The sequence below is a fragment of the Rousettus aegyptiacus genome, unplaced genomic scaffold (genome assembly GCF_014176215.1).
Source record: "Rousettus aegyptiacus isolate mRouAeg1 unplaced genomic scaffold, mRouAeg1.p scaffold_m13_p_4, whole genome shotgun sequence".
NCBI lineage: Eukaryota > Metazoa > Chordata > Mammalia > Chiroptera > Pteropodidae > Rousettus > Rousettus aegyptiacus.
Window position 1 is genome coordinate 32824175 of NW_023416307.1, and position 20426 is coordinate 32844600.

Below are 20426 nucleotides of genomic sequence, written 5' to 3' on the forward strand. Positions count from 1 at the left end.
TCCAGAGGCAGATGTGGGCGCAGCCAGAGGGAAGAGGCCAAAGGCAGTGGCGTTGCATTTACACTACCCCCACTAACAGGGCCAAAAAAGAAGCTACAATTTGGAGCTTATTCTCTCTCTAGCTGGTGGGGGAGAGTAGTGGGGAGAGTTTGGTGGCAAAAGATCTATCAAAGGAGGAAAAAAAATAAAATAAAATAAAATAAAATAAAATAAAACCTGAAAAGGCACAGAGAAGGCTATTGCCTCTAACTCTGCGCTCGCAGTCACCAAGACGAAAACGCTCAGAAAGGGAGCATAATGACGCCGATAACAGGAAAACTCATTGCGTCCGAGGCCTCGAGGCTCGGCGGCCGTGTCGGTTCACTCACATGCTACTCGGAGGGGTTTAGTGAACGTCACACGTGACGCCCTAAGGCCCTTAACCCCTTCTGCCGCCTGGGGTGCTGCGGCCTGCGGGCCGAGGTTGCTGGGTCGCTGTGGGAGGAGGGAGGAAGGGAGGAGGGCGGAACTTGTAAAGGGAGGGACCACCACCAGCATCGTGTCTGCGACTCTGGACCCGCGCCCCCAAAAGCCCACCCCCACTGCGATAGCAGCTCCAACCCTGGGGGAGGAGATGGCAGGGGAGGAAATTGTGGCTCTAAGGGACAGGATGGGATCTGAAGGATGAGGATAGCTTGATTCAGACTCCTGCACCCGGCAACGGCACGGGGAGAGGCAGGAGGAGGAGAGGAGGTTGTGCTGTGTGTGTGTGCGCTCGCGTGTGCGTGTGTGTGTGTGTGTGTGTGTGTGTGTGTGTGTGTGTGTGTGAGCGCGCGCGCGCGCGCGCGTGTCTACAGGTAGCAGCGGCGGCGGCTGGGACCGGAGCGGGGACGCATCTGCAGCCACCTCCCCGCCTGTGATTTTCGGAGGGGATTGCTCACTTAGCTGACGGATCTGTACCCTCGGGAGATCTTCTCATCCTTTCTATTTCTACTCGTCTTAGGCGTCTTCCAGTTTCAAGTGCGTTTTGGTATTTTATTTCATTTATATTTTTTCTTCTTCCTCTACATCTCGGGAATTCTGCATATTGAAGCAGGTGGCTCCTGATACGAAATCTTTGGATACATTTGGCTTGCCAAGTTTTTTCTTTTCCCCGTCCCCTCCGTCTTTCAGAGGCATCTGTGGTGCTTTTCTTTTTGGATTTCTATGCAGAAAACGTATATATGTTTATGTACCGACCGCTTAACATATAAATACATATACGCGTGCCCAAGCACTTGGTTTTCGTCTCTCTTCCCGACAAAGCGGAATGTTTTGGAGCCGATGGATAACGAGAACAGTATTAACATTCTTCTGAGCCTGTTTTTTAAAGAAGGGAGGGAGCATGAAGAATTGTTTAACATTCGGCCATCGTTTGGCTGCACACTAAGCATCTCGAAGTATTTATGGTTGCAGATCAGGTGCAAACGGGGCTTAGAAAGGTAAGGGAGCTTTCTGCGTCCTCCAAGCTCCGGCGTTTATCTTGATCCCGGGATTGCCGAGAACTTCCCACTCCCTGCCTGCTTCTCTCTCTCTCTCTCTCTCTCTCTCTCTCTCTCTCTCTCTCTCTCTCTCTCTCTCTCTCTCTCTCTCTCTCTCCCCCCCTCCCTCCCTCTCTCCCTCTCTCTCCCTCTCTCTCTTTCTCTCTTCCCACCTTCCACCTACCCTGCCCTCCTCTCTTCTCTTCTGAGCGCTTTACCCTTTTCCACTTCCGAATTTGGTGGTGGCGGCGTGTGTGTGTGGTGGTAGTGGTGGTGACGGGGGGTTTACGGGGTTGCTGGAGGTTTAATTGTCTGTTAAGAGTTTAAAAGCTTCTCTTTCTCTTTTCCCAGCCGATTAACTGAGTTTCCCAATTCCCTTTTAGCCGTTTTAGGAAGCCCATATTGTCTTTTTGAGAGATAACGCTACCTAGGTAGTTGTTTTAAACATCTCTTGGTGCCAAACCCTCACTTTTATCCTCTGGTGAAAATAAAAGCAACGAAAATATAAACTTTAATGAACTGGGTGGTTTCTTTAGCACAGGGGGCCGTGGAACTTCCCAAATGCTTATTTTCATTTAAAACCAAACCAATACCTCAGGAGGAATCCACTGTGGAGGAGATTCAGCTTCCGTGTCTGCATAAAGCCAATTCATTTTACTTGGAGGGTCATTAACCAGAGTTGAGCGAGATAGAACTGAGTCTAGTGTAGGGAAAACTACGTGATACTTAATTCTTTTTTAAAGCTACCGTTCACACCATGACCCGTCCCTGTTTAACTCCCTGTTCAGCAGACGGGTTTTCAGACTCGACCTTTAGGGCAGAGGTAGGAACTTGCCCTTATTTTTTCTTCTCTTCCTCAAACCTCCTTCCTCCTCTGTTCACCATCTCACTCCCTGGCAGTCTGCAAATTGCCGGTTTTGCCCACCTCTCCTTGTGGGTCTTTTCTGCTCATCTCCACTCCTGCCCCCTCTGTCCTCTCTCCATTGGCGCTTTTAGAGCAGATGCATCTTCTCTTTTCTTGGGCTTTCTCTCCCGCCTCTAAGCGCCCGGCTCCCCGCGCCCCCCACCTGCCCCGGCTTTCCTCGCCCCTCCTCCCGCCTCTCCGCGACGCCTTGACCCTTCCATCCCTAGTCCCGGCCTGCGGGCGGGGGGTGGAGGGGGGGCTCGTTGTGTCGCCTGCGCTGACGACCCAGCGACCAACGCTGAGCGCTCAGAGCGATGTGAGAAGAGATCGCGGGAAAGGCGAGTCGGATTCGGGGACAGGAGGCCGAAAGAGCCCGTCCGAGCCACAGAGACCCAGAGGAAAGGGAGAAAGCGAGAGTGAGGCGCGCACACTGCCCGAGCTTGAGCTGACGAGTGCAGTCACCTCCTACGCCTTAGAGCGGCGCCCCAGTCACTGCAGCTTTTCACCCCAGAGCTGTGCCCAGGGACCACCGAGACCACGAGCAGAGCCACCGGCAGAGAGGTACCAAAGAAATCAGGAAAAAAGAGAGCGGGGAGGGTTTCCTGGGAAATACGGAGGCTGAGCAGATGGAAGAACAATGCCGCCTCCAGCAGAAAACCTTGCCTGAAGCCGAGGCGGAGCGCAGACCAGCTGCCTTCAGCCTCCAGCTCTCCCCAGGTCCTCCGGCTAGTTCAGGGGGGTGGTTCCGCCTCTTAGTTTGACAGGGATAAGAAAGTTGCTCTTCCGCATATTTCCTAAGAAGCGGTTTTCAGATCTGCGTGGTTCAAGTCAAAATGTCACTGCCGAGATGCCCCTCGATGAGCAGCGGCTAGATTATGCGTTATTGGGCAATAAACCCTCCTGGGAAGAGAAGGTAGTCCAAACATTTAGAACGCTCTCCACTCGCTCCTGTCTGTCCAAACACAAGGCTTTGTTAGTAGAAATGAAAAACCACCCGCAGTGAATTTAAAATGATTTAGGTTGAGGTTTTTAAATTGGAAATCATTTATTCCAGAAGAGGTTGTTAGCATCTTATAGAGATGGGGGAAGTTATGTGTATAAAATTTGATTCATTTGTTATTATTCTAAATCATGAGCAATTGGCCTCTACCGAGGCATTATACTATCTTTTCATTTATTTATTTATTTTCATTTCTAGGACTACAGTATTACATGTAGGACTTAGGGAACATGAATTCTGATAGCCAGCCAACCCTGTATCTATTACTCTGCATTTTTACAGGTACTTAATATACTCATTTTTTTCTTTTTATACTGAAACTACAGTAGACTATTTTCACTTTAATAAATTCTCATGCTGTACATGAAAATTACAGGGTCATAATATATTTCTCAAAAAGTAATTGTGCTTAATTATAAATAGGATCATGGGTGTCGGGTACATGTGTTTGAGTGTAAAACCTATAAAATGCCTTGGCATTTCAATCAGCCATTACGACCTAGCAGAACGCTAGCTTTTTGAAATGTGCTTAGAATCAAGGGCCATGCACGTATTTAAAATATTAAATGTTAAGTACAAAAACATTGTTTACTGTTCCCTTGGCAGAGAATGAATCTAAGTCTATCTGCACTGCTGAGTGATTGAGTGATTCACAGAGAAAGTAGAAGTTAATCATTACTCAGGCCTTCTGATTACATGGTTTGATTAAAAGAAGTAACTGTTTTCTGTAAGCCTGCTATTCTACAGTTAGTCTTTCCAATCCTCTTAACATAAGCAGAAATTGAAGGAGTCAATCTTTCAGCAGCCTATACACTACAGTTCCTGCAGTGTGGGGTAATGAAAGCTCTCTTTAGCTCCTGGCCTTTCCAAAGCCTGCCTCCTTCCACTCGCAAAGTATTTTGTGTCAATCTTATTTGTATTCCTTCAGTGGGGTTTCATTTTTTGAAAATTTCCTTTTATATTGAGGTATAACATATTTTCAAATGTAAATGTCTGGATTGTTTTGAAATTGAAGGTTGAATATAAACTCACAGAAGGTAGGCTAAGAACCCCATTTGCTGCAAGTAGAGTGTTTGAAGGCTTGATGACTCTTCGTATGGCAGGGTGACTTCCCTGATTTTATTGAAAGTCTCTTTCAACCCTGAACTTCTCATATTTCATTCCACTTTTATTATTTCTACATGGTTACCCACTGGCAGGATCTACATCTTCCTTCAAATTTTCTTAAATCAGTTATTTAGGATTTTTTTTTTAAGGATAAGTAACTATAACTAGAGAATACAGGTATGACTCTATACATATATTTCCCACATCTATTTTAATGTTATTGATGACTTTTTGTGGGTCTGATGTTAGTACAGATTTAAATATGATTGATAAATACTATTTGAGTTTCGCTATGTCAAAACAAATAATTTAAAAGATTTCTTTTTTTAGCAAAACATAGTAATGGTTTATTTCTAGATTTTTAAAAATTTTTACACAAAATAATTTATGAATTACCTAACAGATGCTAATTTGTACTTTTTGTAATCAAAACACGATTGGAATTTACAATAAGTTTTAAACCGTAACAGTTCAATAATATACTTTTGGTACATTTTGAAGTATTTTGAAGTGAAGTTTGATGTCTATTTCAGCCTTATTAGATTATAAATTGGATAATTCCTATTTGAATTCCTATGGTTCCTGTTATGTTTTAATTATATGTAAATGGAATTACTCAAGTCCAGTTCACTAAACTTATTTATTTATTTATTTATTTATTTATTTATTTATTTATTTATTTCTGAAACACAGGTCTGGCCTTGCAGATCTCTTATTAACAATGGCCAAAGATTCTTTATAGTTTGGTTATAGTTTGGATGTTAAAGTCCAGAACACTGATGACATTGAACTCTTTTCATAATTTATTCTCCAATTTTCCCTTTTATATTAAAACACCTTCAACCTGGAACTCCTCTCTAATTCCCTTACTATTCCATTCATAAGACTCTTACTATTTTCCCCAACAATACATACCACTGTAGGCTTCTATGCTTTGCTTATGCTAGTATTTCTTCAAGGGTTACTTTCCTCTCCTCTCCCCACCTCCACACCAATTGTAAGAGGAGTTCACATTTTGTTTCATTAGAATGTTCTTTTTTCCATCACCCTCCTTCTTTCCTGTATCCTTACTCTGAGCTCCCAAAATATATTATTCATGCTTGGAGTAGTCCGCCTTTCGCATTTGCAGATGGTTGGTTCCCCTCACTGGACAGTAAGTTCTCAGAGGTCAAGAACCATATCCGATTTATCCTTTTTATTTAGAATGCTTAGTCCCATGTCTGATCATAATCAATATATTATGATAAATAATAAATGTATTATTTAGAAATATATTTTGGTTATGAGGCAGCAGAAAACTTGACCAACAGTAGATTAAGCAACTAAGAGTTTATCTCACATCATAAAAACTCAGGAGAAAACATTTGCTTAAACACTTAATCAAGGAATCAAGCTTCTTCTGTTATCTTGGTACTTTTCTTCTCATGGTTGTAAGATTGCTGCTGTGCCTCTGATATCATGTGTGCTTTTAGGCCCAAAAAAGATAAAAAAGAGTATTCTAGGTCAGGATTTCTCAGCTTAGGCATTAACATCATATTGGGCCAGATAAGTCTTGTCTTTATCATAGGGGAGTGTCCTGTACATTGGAAGACACTTAGCACTACCTCTGGCCTCACCTCTACTCACTAGATGCCAGTAGCACACCCCATTCACCTATCCAATTATGACAGTCAGGAATATTCCAGACATTGCCAGATATCACTTAGATCATCATGGATTGACACCAATTACTCCAGAGTCAGAAAAAAAGGCAATTCCCTGTTTCCTCCTCCCTCTTTTTCTGTGCACTGCAGTGGTGGTTAAGATCTGTCCGTTTTTTGTTTAATAAATGATAGAAAACTGTATGAAAATGTTTTCTTGAAAAAGTAAAAAAAGAAAGAAAAAAGAAGAAAAGAAACAGGGACGAACCAAAGAAGCCTTTTCTTTGAGCATTTTTTCTTTTTTTTGTAATGTAGACATTCTCCTCATAGACTTCTATTCTCATATCACTTCCAGAAGCCTGTCAGATGGCCACTTCTAAGTACATGAGAAGTTGGGAAATATATTTTTAGTGTGGCATACCACTACCTTGGAGAAAATTAGAATCTGTGAAGAAAAGAAGGGAAAATGTATTTGCTTTTGAAAACTAAAAATGTTTGCCACTATGCTTGAATAAATGAATATAATATAAAATTTACCTAAGTTCTTTAAAAAAGAGATGAAGTAAATAGTCATAAAAGAGAATTAATATAATTTTTCACATGCTAAATATTATTGAAATAACTGCTACTACTCTGATTTTTTTCTCTCTCTAGATGATATTTAACTTGGAAAATAACTGGGCAGAATGAGGGCATTTTGTTCTTCTTAATTTTTTTTTGTGTGTGTGAGACAGCACCCCATCTCCTCTGGTTTACTGAATAAAGCAGTAATATTTGCTATTCATAGCTATAAATTAGATAGTGGTCAATCATTAGAAATGTCAAAAGGAGATAAAAGTGTAAATCCATTATTTTAATACTACTTTCTAATGCTTGTATTTAAAAAGTGCACATGCTAGTGTTGACATTAGGTACAATAATGGTGCTTTGTACAGATATGTTAGCATGAGCTATAGCAACTTTAAATTAGGTTGCTCAATTATTTGCCTCAGTATGGTAAAATAATAATAATAATAATAATAATAATAATAATAATAAGTACTGTTAGATACCAGTATAAAGAATTCTACTTTACAAAGATATATCGAAATTGCCAAATGGTCAATAATCTTGTCTGGTTGATTACCAAGATTTGTTTTTAAGTTTTTACCCTTGTATTTCATTTCTTTATGTTTGTTATTTGCCAATTTTACTCAGTTCTGTGTAGAATATAGAAATGTAAAATATACTATTAAGAAACTTTTGTGTGCAAATAACAGAATACACAATTATAGGCCTAAACAGTGAACACTTTTATTATCTTGCGGAACAAGGATTCTGGAGGTATGCTGGTTCAGGGTCAGCTAATTCAGCAGTTCAAGGATGTCAGGGCCCTGGGACAGCTTTGCTAAAATTCTCTTGTCTTCCCATCTTGGAAAGAACAGAAACAATATGGCTACTGCAAGGCCCCAAATCACCTCTTATAATAGTCCCACTCAAAGCAAAAAAGAAGAGAGTCAGTCTTTTTCTTATGGAAATGCGAAGAAAATTTTTTCAGAAGCTGTCAGCAGACTTCCCTTTATACTTGATTGACTAAACCTATGACACCTCCTACTCCTAAACTAATCACTGGCAAAAAGAAAATGCATTGCCTGATTGTTTTTGATCAATCCTTCCCCAGGGCTGGAGGAGAGGTCCGCTTTCTCTGTAGACATGGCAATATCACACTTAAACAAAATCAGAGCTTTTGTTAACTGGGAGGAAGGAAGCATTAGCTGTAACCTAGGGTACATGAAGGGTGTGCCACAAACATCATGTCCTGTCCTCCTCAAATTCCTTATAATATCGAAGGCCTGTGTTAGAGTTAAAAGCACATGCACATACATGAGAATTAAATAGTCTTTGAATCCATGGACATAAACTGTATCTATGCCAGGCTGCATGTTTCTGATGTAGAATGACTGCTTTCATGATATTCCAGAGATTTTTTTCTTTTTTAATAATACCTAGAAAATCAGAAAATGTAAAAATGGGCCCAGGAGAGAATAATTAAAAATACTAAATTATGCTACATTACATGTTGAAATCCAAAATTCTACCTTTTCAACTATATCATGTAACAATCATAATTAAACCAGAACATGTCCTCCACACTAAAGAGATCGTCTGTGTTTGTCACATGATCTTACACTCATAATTCAGGAATAATGTGAGGAATAACTGAACCTTTCTGCCAATTATTGTCATGAAGGACTTGATATTGGTTCTGTCCAAATTAAAATTAACCCCACTGCTTTTGATAACTGTTTACTTGGAGGATCTAAGGGAAGGATCTAATTTTCAGCTCACATGCCAGTGATTCTCTCTTTCATTGAACATTAAAAAAAAAACACAAGGAAGGCTTTATTTTCATTCTTTTGTCTGACTTCATGGAAGCACAGAGTCAATTTTGTGTTCAACTGAAAAAGGGGTCCTTACTCATCTCCTTTCACCATGCTTCATTATTCAAATCCATTTTTTAACTTAAAATTTGCTTCAAGATTTGATTATATTTGGTATTTTTATCATCAGCTGCTTCAAATTACATTTGGAAGGAGGAAGAATACACACACACACACACACATATACACGCATGTACAAACAAATGAATGCTGTCGTATATCACTCAATACATGTCGTTTTTCCTGGATGAATATATGTTCAGAAATTAGACAATATTGTGTGCAATAAACTGCTGAATTACACTCTCATTAACATGTACAACATGATTTCAGAGAAAGGAGATACCAATGGTGCTTGAGTCATTTTCATGGAGATATACGTTATAATTTCCAGACAGATGGGAAACTAAGTTAGGGAAGGTAGAGAAAGTTTAAATAAGCTGAATTCATTATACACATTTTGTTCTATGCTCAGATAGCAATTGTTTATCAACTCTTTTTCCTCTCTAGCTTTAGAATTTCAGTAACCTCATTCCTACCCAATAACTTTCTCCCCGATATAAAGGGGCAAATAAGCTTTAAAACCAACGCTCTCTCTCTGTTTCGAAGCAAATTTTGTGATGGGCATTGACTGTCTCATTGGTTTACTATCATAATTTTAGAACACATTTTCAGAGCATGCATCTTTCCATGTATCAGATGATCTTCTTGGGGGCTCCATGACTGAAGCTGTTTACATCACAGAAACCACCTCTGACCTAGGCTTCTTGCCTCCAGGAGAACTGATTTTTTAATCAAACTTAAAATAGTAATTAGTAACTATGTGTTTAGGGACAAAAACAGATACTTCTTTTTTTGTTTTAATAGATAATATATTTGAAAGTGGAAGCAGTGAAATTGGGTTTTAAATAAGTCCACATTTTAGTGGGTACTCTTGTATCAACTGAAGACTGCCAGAGGAGTATGTTTTCTAAGCATCTCCCTGAACTACTCTCATCTGGACCTGGGCAATATCTTGTATTTCAACAAATCCATTGTGAAACAATTATGATTCACAACATTGACCCTAGGTGTTGCAAGTTCCTGAACCTTCTCTTAGAGAATAAAATCTTTAATTATATATTTAATACACCATATTTACTCTCAAACTAAGGAATCACTGAGTACAGAACACATCATTTTTTAATGTACACTTTAGAAAGAAACATCCCAATTAAATCATTACACAATGCTTTCTACCACTTAGAATTTTTATTTTATGCTTTCATAAAAAGCCATTTCGACTTAAATAGATGTAGATTTTTATAATAGATCAGTCTTGTATATGTATAAATAGTATAATATTAATTAAATACATTGGTTTAAGAATTCAAAAAGCTTTGTCCCATTCAGTTTCTCACTCTTCTAAATAATTTTTCTTTTGAGTAAGAGCCAGGCATATATATGTTTTTCCAGACGGCGGTCTGCGTGTGTTGGTGATGCACCATTTCTTAAGAGTGCACCATGACTGTCTTCAGGATTTCATTCCAAGTAGCTGATACCTTCTGAAAGGTTCGATGTCGATGTTTTGTTGATCTTACGAGAATGCGACAGTCGAAGATTTTCAGACAGCATCCAGTTCTCATATTCCTTTGTTAAATTGTTCTGAAATGTTAAGAGTGGTCATTGTCTGATCATGGTGAGAGGACTATACCAAACTTTTTCATACAAAGGCCATGGCAACTGTGCCTCCACTGTGTGTTTATAAGGAGTTATAAAATGTATCCTGATTTAAGAGATGTGAAATGTTAAAAAAAAAAAGTTTGTCAAAATCAATGATATGGTAACTTTAATGATACATGTGTCCTCATTTTTTAAACAAGCTAATACAGTAATGGTTATTTATTAACTAACTATTTAATCTCAAAATGTTTGTATAAGAGAGATTATTACATAATTCTTAGTATGATTAGAATCTAATCCTACATCCTTTTATTCTCTACTCTGCCTCCAAGTTTACAGTATATAAAATGTAGCTAGTTTTCCAAGTAGATTATGATGGAATGAAAAAGGCACAACACCAGTAATTAAGAGAACTGGGTTTGTAGAGCACTCTTCTAAAAACCATCTATGTCATTTCTTGTAATTCACTTCATTTCTCTGAGCCTTGGTTTCCATGTTTAAAATGTTTGGTCATATTAATTGAAATTAAATGTATCTTTTAGCTGTCAGAACTGTTTCAGGTAATCAGTAATAAACAATGTTCATATAATGATATATAGTTGAACTGGTATTATATAAATATATAATAATAGAGACATTACTTTAAAATGGTAACCTAAGATATATGATATATATTATATAGCTTTAAGATTTATTATATATTGTGTAGCTTTGAGATTTTACAGTTTTTTGAGGCTTATTTTATTTGTTCTTTAAAGAACTGTAAGCAATGCAGAAGATTCAACAGAATAGTTAGGATTTAGAACGCTTCTCCTCAAATATACTGGATGAGAAAGATTACTGAACAAACCAAAGCCAAATAAAGTATGCAAAAGTGGGAAGAGGCAAAGAGAAAATGAATTTTCCATTAAGTGCAAAGCAAACTTCCACAAGGAATTAACTATCACTATATATAAATGTTCTGCTTAAAAAAGATAGTCATCAAGAAAAAGCAAGAGAAAATAGGCTGATAAAACGTTTTCTTTTTTTGTTTTATCATTATTCAACCACATACCACTGGTTTAAAAAAAATATGAATAAAAGGAAGAGGAGTCTCAGGTTGGATCAGTCAGATGCTACTATTTGTGGATATATCTTGACAGTTCTTACTGTGCAATTCCACAGACAACAGTGTTTCTTCTCTGTATTGTATTTGAAAATTGCCACTGCTCTTAAGTGGTCAGAAAGCTAGGTACTTACTTTCTGATGAATAACAAGCTCTCTAGAGATATACCACTCTCCTTTCTCTCACTGTAGCTCTAGTCACCAAAAAGAAAACACTGTGTTCCCTCTCACCTACCTATTTTGCCATAAAGAGAGTTGATTTATAGATCATGAAGAAAACCCCTTTTTTTTCCTTTGACCATATATCCTTAAGCTCTCTTTTAATACAATTCAAGTATAAAAATGCATAATATTGCTGCAACTAAGTAGAATTTTATTGAATAATTTATTATTTTAATTCTCTATTTAGGTCACTTTGTCCATAAGAAAAATATTCAAGATACTAGTATTTAAAATGAAGAATATTATATAATGGCTTAGACTTAGACCATTAAATAGGGTGTTGAGATTATATTCACATTACAGTCACATTTTTATGACTAAAAGGGAAAACCACAATTTTTGATCCCAGATGATCTGTAAAACATGTTCTAAAAAGGATTATTTCATTAAAAATTTTTTTTTCAATATGTGTCTAGTGGTATTTCCAGCTGAGAAGTTGAAAGAGTCATACTGGTTTTTTACAAAATTATAGGTCAGCCTCCTCAGTTTGCAGGTGACAAAACTGAGGCTGAGGTAAGTCATGACTTGCTTGGTTTATACAATGACAGAGCTTGGACCTGAATATCCCACTGTTTATGTAATGCTTTCACGTATCGATTTCATATACAGGACAGTAAAAATATATGAGCATCATATATGATGTATGGCTATGATTATAGAATTGTTAGTTTAGAAGTACAGGTAGTAATTGCTAGAATGTATAAAGAATGAAATTTTACTTTTTGGAAGGTTTAGTGAAGAAAGTGTGAAGGAGATTGTGATATGAATAAATGGAGAAGAGGGAGCAAAGCACAGCTTGAGCAAAAGCAATAAAAATTAAGAATAGAACATGTAACAAAAGTAATTGGTCATTCTAGACTTTTTTAAAAGTGAAAATAATAAACAAAACAACTCACATTGAGAAATACCACTGTAGAAAAGAGTGCTTATTGAAAACACACATCTCATTCTGTATTGAGTAGTTTGGCTTAGGACTTCTGTAGATGAGAAATATCAATTATATATTTTCTTTGAGATAAACAAGTCCTTAGAAAAACTAGTTCCAAGTTTTTTTTCCAATTTCAGAAAAAACTCATTTCTACTAGAAAACAAGTTAAGTTATTTAAAATGGAAAATATAACTTTCTGAGAATATGTCTATTAATGTAACTGGTTGATAGCAACTCAGTTTGAGATCATTTGATTGTTTGTCATCAAACAAGGAGATTCTTCTGCCAAGATATTGTTTTCTAACCTGGACACCCTCTCCCTAGGAAGTACCAGAAACACTCTACCTCTCAAAACATGTTTCCCCCATCCTCCCTTTCAATATAGTATCTGAGTCAATTCTTTCAGATCTGCTGATACAGGACACTTATAATCAAAATGTCTCATTTGTTTAAGAGAGAAAGGCTCTAGTTGGTGCTAATCTGTCTTTTAACATCCTTATTACTTAAAAAATTGTAATATTTTTTAAGGTGTAAGAGGTGCAATTTCAAGTGAGATATATCCCTCTGTTTCTACTAAATTGCACATGAAATCAATATGTCCCTCCTAACTCTCCTTGAATCCACTCTCGTAAAAATAGCAGCTCATTTTGGGAATCGGTGGCTAGAATAACCAGCACCTGGAGAACAGGGAAGAACTCAGAAGAGCATCAGCATGTTTTCTATGGAACTCCATAAACATGGTCATAATTTCTCACGAATTGGTTTATTATTACACTGCCAGTCAGAAATACACTGGGAATAGTCCTGGTATTTGATTTAGAATGTCACTCCCTCCCTAGTCGTCTCTGAAAATTTAAAGAAGCATAAGACTTCATAGATCCACCTTTCCTTATTGAGCCCTTTTTCTACTATGCAACTCCAAAAGGAAAAGGAGAGTGAGGTGATGATACTAGAGGGCAGAAAGAAGGCATGGTCACTGGAATGGAAAGTCTATTGGGGAGATACTGCAAGTATAAGGAGTATCTTTAAGTTTGCAATATCCTTTACATTTCCTGCTATACTCAAATTTGCAAAACAGCAATATATATGTGTATGTGTATCTATCCATCTATCCATCCATTCATCCATCTATCTGTCTGAATTATTTGAAAATTGTAGGCAAATGCCAGATATGAGAAAGCATGAGAAGAAACAAGTACTTAGAAAAGTATTCATATTTCATACAGTGTTTCGATGAGAAAGGGGAAAGACACTAGAAAATGTGTTTTGTGCTCCCTGGAAAAATAAATCCAGAATACTTTTTTCTTATACTCATGAATATTATTTCTTTAGCCCCATGCTCTTTCCTCCTGAGCCCTGCAGTCTCTTCCATGATTCTCTTTCTTTATCTAGAACGAGAACCCAAATTAAAAATTTTCTGTTGCACCATGAGACTGTTGCAAAAACTTCCTAACTATAAATGTCAGCAACCAACACACTAGTATGAATTTGTATGAATTTTTCCTCCCCCCCCCATGTGATACTCAAGTAAAATGAATGAAACATAAAATAGACAGGTTTTGATGGGGGACGGCCTGGAAGGTTAGTTTCAACCATTGCCAGTGAGATTAAGGGAAACCAGGAGGCAATCCTGGGGGAGTAGTGGAAATTGAAGAACCAGGGTATGGGAAAGGGGTTGAAAAGTGAAAAGACTGAGAAAACAAGCTTATTCTGCCGCCTTCTTTAGTCCCAAAAGTGATCCTGTTGCTCTGTTAGTATTAAAACATGTGATTCTGTGTAATCTTCACCCTTTCTTTGATCTAGTTTATGTATGTATCTGTCCAATAGGGTTGATAATGCCAGCCTTAGGGCTGTTTTGGGATTAAGAACAATAATGTATCATAGCGCCTTTGTATGGCATATAAAGAATGTCCCAAAGTGTTCTTATTATTATGATAACCTTGAGCACTCATACACAAACACACTCTGCTCACTTAATAATAGCCATTTATCTCACAGTTTTTAAGTAGTTGGTCAGACATGGTGCTACACCCAGTAGAGAAGACAAAGATAAGTTAAACTGTGTCTCAAAGAGTCTGGGAATCTTTTCTTCTCCTGGACCCTTTGAAATTAAGAGATAGAGTGTTCTATATTCCTGTTTTGGTGAATGCAGGAAACAGGGCTGTTTCTATTTCACTAACACACGAAGAAAGGATAAAGCATTTAGAAATGGTGAAATTGGCAGCTTTAAAAAATTTAAGGACTCTATCAGCATTAGAATGTGAAAACATTTGAGTCACAGGCTTGCTAGAGAGTGAGTGTTTAATAGGCGCCTTTGTAAAATCTCCAAACTAAGCTGTATCATTTTCTATACATGCTTAAATCTCTTAATTACAAAGCAACTTTAATTATACATAAAGTATGCCTCTTCAATCATGTTTTAATCACACTTGAAAAAAATTAAATTTATCCCAAAGTTATTTTCTGCATTTCAATTCTGATTTTTAAACTGTGGCATATTTCAAACCAAAAAAATTGCATTAAGCTAATGTTTATGCTTGCACATAATCCCACACTTTCAAGGCAACACTTAAAATATTCAGAAGAGCTTCACAAGAGGGAGTAGTTTAATTCTGTTGTTGACTCAGAGCCATTGTTCTTCACAGTTACAGCTCCATTGGCATAGGCTACATATGGTCACTTGTTTTCTCAGTGTACAGAGTGATAATGCATTAACATTCTGGCTGGTGGTGGAGGCTATGCTGTACTTTAGAGAAATCCATCAGAGATGATGTTCTGCCTCTTGGGCAGAAAGGAGGACAAGAGTAACATGGGAGAGCCTGCAGATTGCCTCAGACTAATCACTGTGGCTTTTCATTGTGATGGCTGTCCTCAGAGCTTGAATTTCAAGCATTGGCTGTCTGTGGATTGGACTTACACAAAAAGAATGATCGTTGGAGACAACTGTGGATCTCAGCCATGAAGAAGATTTTGCCAGCTTTCTCCCCACTGCTATCCAGAGATGCTATTCTGGACCTTTCAGTTGCCTCTTGAAACAGACTTTTTAGGACCCCACTTCTTACTCTCATTACTACTGTGTAGGCCACAGGTCAAAGTGGAGTCTATGGCTAGTGTCTGATTGCCATGGGAAGGTTCATAAGAAGTACTTAAGTAGTTTATAGGGGCATTAGCATTTTCAGCAACAAGAATGACCAAGGTTTAGTGAGCATGACTTTTCTTTTACCTTTTGTATTTCCATTTGGTATACATGAAGTTAAGGAAAAAGGCCAAGGATAAATTCATGTCTATTCTCATATTACAAAAAAAATCACACTCATCTAATTTTATTCCAAGTGGAATTCTATCCCAAAAGATGCTTCTGGTTATACAGACCTGAGAATTTCTACTTAGCTTTCCTAGATAATCTGGTTTATATCTTTGGTTGTGAAAAACAAAAAACAAAAAACAAAACAAAACAAAAAAACAATACTAGTAGCAGCACCAGAGGGAGCCACTTACACAGTTTTGTCTCAGGCATCAGTAAGCTGACAAGGCTTGAAATGCAGAAATATTAAAATTTTATTGTATTTTTCCAAAAAATAAAGGCAGAAAAGTTGGTATGTAAAATCTGTTAGCAGCAATTCTAAATTATGGGACTAGAAGCAACCACTTCATTTTTACCACTTGAAATATTTGTGAATGGTAATTGCCTGGCCACTGTCCAGAAAGTAAATCATATTTCAAAATGTAAAATTATATTTGGAGCAAGAAGTATTCTCTCTGATCCTGCCATTGTCTCTCTTTAAAATACTATTAGCAAGTTTGTATGATTGAAATTTATGCCAGTTTACTGTTTCTATAATGTAAATGATGTTACCAAAAATAAAAATGAAGAATAAAAACCTTTAGATGTACATGCTAGCCCTCGAACACGTTCTCTCTCCCTTTCTCCTATCTCTGTCCCTCTGTCTCTCTCTATCTCTTTCTCTCTGTCTCTCTAATACATACACACACACAAATGCATATTTGCACTAGTGATGTTGTTGTAAAAGAGTAAAACCAGTGTTGTCATGAGGACATCAAATAAGCTTGTCTTTGAATCCCATGGTAGAGAAAAATCAGTATACTAAAAGAAAAATAGAAGTCACAGATCTTTATTATCACCCTGACATTTTTCATGAAGAAACAGTCAAATGCATATAGTTTCGAGGATACTCTCTTAATTACTACTCCGCCAAAATATTTCAGGAAAATGTATTGATTCCAAAGATCTTTTCTTGGAGAGGAGGTTTCTGGAGCCAAAGTTTAGTAAACATGACGAGGTCTTCTGTCATTTTATCTTTGGCAATTCTAACCCAAATCATAAAACATTGAAAAGGCAGAATTACTGTAGTTCTTCTTTAAATAAAAGAAATTTATTTCTAATACTTCTCAACCCCCACCCCAGCTTTGACAGCATCAGGTAAATTTCATTACACTCTATCACAAGGAAAGAATAATTCTGTAAAATAAAATGGTATCTACTGGCTCAGGTAGTGTCACTTTGTTGACCTGACTATAATAAATAAAATAAGACAATGAAATTTGCAGTACATAATGTTGATGACAAATGCTTTTTTAGATTCCTTTCCATGTGACAGTCATTCTTTTCAAGAAAGTACTTGATTATTTGTGGTTCGTGCCACAGATGGAGAGGAGAAAACGAGAGTGAAGAATTGTTACACTTGACTTTCTGGCAGTATTTATCCTTCTTTCTTTATAACAGACTTTCATTCTCTTCCTGCATTGCCACCCCAGCCAGACTTTCTCTGACAAACTGCCCATATCCAATCTATTTATGATATGAAGTGTTTGGAGGAGGGTAGTCGGGGTAATGTAACAGGACTCTGATGATGTAGCATTCTGCCTGTGGGATATAAATTTGGGTATACAAATTTGCCTCTGGGACAAAGAAACACAGATCTATTTCTGGCCGTCCTGTTTGTCTGTCTGTCTCTGTCTGTCTCATCTATCCATCCACCTATCCATCCATGTATCTGTTTAAATTTTTAAAATAGTACTTCTCAGTCTAGGTAAAAGGACCATTGCTGAGGAGAAGATACATAGAAATTTTGCCAGCTGCCAGGAGTCTGGCAAGCACTGATTAATATTTTATCAGGGAAACATGGCCCCCAGATGTCTAGAGCAATTCTAGGCTAGGGTGTTGGGTAGGTGGGAAGCCCTGGACCTAAAGATATCTATCAGATAATCTGCTCACCACACGGGCAAGAAGACAGAAAGAAAGCTTTTCTCTCTGGGAAGAGAAAGAGAGAGAAGGCAGCAGTGGCAGTGGTGTGGCAGGCCACATCAAAGGCAGAGGGGTGGGCAAGAGCTTTGCACAGAAGGTGCATCTGTGGCATCTCCATATTTAGGTTGCATTGGGATGTGAGACAGGACACCCAGAGAGGGCCTTGGAGGATCTGAAATGATCATGCTGATACCTTGTTGTCTCCAAGCTATGTCTGGCCGCAACATGATAGCTGTATCACCGGCTTAAGAGAGAGAGAAATGCCTAAACATTTATTTGAGTGTGAGAAGAGGCGTTTATTACATAGTACTTGTCAGTTCATTCAGGCTATTATAACAAAAATACCATAGACGGGCAGCTTAATCAACAATTTTTTTTCCTCATACTTCTGGAGGCTGGGAAGACCAGGATTAAGTCACCAACAAATTAGGTGTCTCTTGAGGGCCTCCTTCCTGGTTCATAGACAACTGTCTTCTTCCCATGTAAGGACACAGCAGAAGGGGAATGGAACCTCCCTGAGGTCGCTTTTATAAAGGCACTAATCTCATTCATGAAGGCTCTACACTCATAACCTTATCACCTCCCAAAGGTTCCGCCTCCAAATATCGTCACACCGGGAATTAGATTGCAACACATGAATTTGGGGTGTGTGTGTGTGGGGAACACAAACATTCAGTCATAGCAGTATTCTTGTCGGTAATAAACATAAAGCTGGGTCAGGGTTGGGGGAGTGGGGCTGGGATGGGAGGGGTGTGGAGGGGTGGGAGAAGGCAGGCTAAGTAGAAGACCCAGTCCCCTGCCAAGGAATGATTAACAGCTCTATTTGAATTCGACTGGAGAAGAAGGAATTCTCAGGCAACTAGGAATGGATTTAAGAGATCAGTAGTCCTTTGTTTTTGTATTATTCCTTGAATTACTGCTATACTTTGTTAAGCAGAGGCACAAGGAAGCTTCGGTTTGCCACCTCAGAGGGAAATCAGGAGCTTTAGATATGAAGTGAGAATGACACTGTGTGTTGTATAACTCCTCTTTATTTTCCTCTTGTGATTAGCAGTGAAACTCTTGAAAGGAAAAAGACCTGCATGTTTCTTTCTTTGAGGGGAGCAAGGAAGGAGGCTTTGGGGACCAACATCTCACTTCAAAGTCAGATTTGTTGGAACAGAACCACAAGGGGTGGAGGGAGTGGTATTGAGAAGTATGAGGGTGCAGGGCCTAAAAAATAATCAACAGGAAATAGGAAGTCTGACGTGACAGGGATTCTGGGATGTAGTAGTGGAGATGACCTAAGACGTCCACATATAAATAGCTCCATAGAAGAAGTCCATCTGGAACCCCTAAACAAATCAACGGAAATAACTCACACTAAGGTGCAGAAGGAGACTGCAAAGCGACCAAAACTTTTTCTTGGTTTTTGGTTCAATGTTTATCAAGTGAAATTGGAATATTTGGAGCATCTTAAAAACCACATTTGTTTTTCAAGCTCATTGTGATTAAAGGGTGATTTCAAATACTTAGATTTAAAATTCCTCCAAATAATTATAGTAACTCAGTGGTATATGGTTAAATTCTGGACCTTTGAGCAATGCATTCAGCAAAACCTCCTTTGGCAAGTGCAAAATGAGCAAATTTACAGCTCTTTATTATATAGGGATTGCTATTTAAATCTAATGAGATGGCAGGGGGTGGGAGAGGGCAATAATTTAAGGCAATTGACGAGTATTATATCTCTTTCTCTGATCCTTATTTTTTTATTCCTTAACAAGTAATTTAGCAGTATGAAGACAAATCTTGCTTATTTCTAGAAGTAGGATGAAAAGGAGCTTGATGCAGTAGATAGTGCACTGAATTTGAAGTTGGGTGGTGTACATATAAGTTCTAACTTGGTCATGTGTTAATTAATGATTGCTGGAAGCCTCTTAACCTGGCTGAGTCTCCATGTTTTTACCTTTAAAATGGGAAAGACAAATATCCTTGCCTGTTTCACAGAGTAGTTGTAAAGATCAAATGAGTCAAAGTGTAAAAAGTTATTTTATATATTATTGAGCTCTGCATGAATATAGGATACTGTTGAGTATAACAGAGCAGAAGGCAGCATCCTATAGCGAAATCAAGCAGTGGAATGATTCAGAGCATAGGCCTTATGGTCAGAGGGGTCTATATGTGAATTCCAGTTTTATATCAATTTATTTAACCTCTCTGTATCTCACTTTCCTTATTCATAAAGAAAAATACAAATAGCTCTGCTTTTAGAGTATTGTGAAGAGTAAAGGAAAATGTATATAAAGTCTTGGCCCATAGCCTGACCCAGAAGGGTGTATAAATAAAATATCTATCTTTCTGTTTGCCTATTTATGTATGTATCTATGTATCTTTGTATTTATCTATCTATTTATCTATCCACTTATCATCATCTATTTATCTATCTGTTTTGTGAATTGCTCCACCCTTCAACAGTCATCTGCTGTATGAATGAACATCCTGCTGAATGGACAGGCCTATCTAGCCAGTGAAGTTACCTTGAGAACACCTTTCCCTGTCCTTTGACCTCAGCCTTGTTTACTAAAGCCCTGAAGCAGAAAACTCCAGTGATTCACAGATGGCCATAAAGGAGAGGGCAGAGGTGTTTCTTTTTTCTCCTCTTTGTCTCTTTTTTCCTACTCTGTTATTATCCCAT

The 20426-nt window shown here is 38.0% G+C and overlaps 1 protein-coding gene across 9 annotated transcripts in view; it reads left to right on the top strand.

Moving 5' to 3' along the window:
- Nucleotides 1-782: 782 nt before the first annotated feature.
- Nucleotides 783-20426, top strand: part of NLGN1 (neuroligin 1) — a 732068-nt gene continuing 712424 nt past the window's right edge. For 2 of the 9 annotated variants that reach the window (XM_036219183.1, XM_036219184.1), the window contains exons 1-2: nucleotides 1647-2964; nucleotides 3602-3685. The gene's annotated coding sequence lies outside the window, so the exon portion shown is untranslated. Of the gene's footprint in view, nucleotides 1461-1645; nucleotides 2965-3601; nucleotides 3686-20426 lie in introns of those variants that run through there. The other 7 variants (XM_036219182.1, XM_036219181.1, XM_036219186.1 and 4 more) reach the window with 4 other exon arrangements.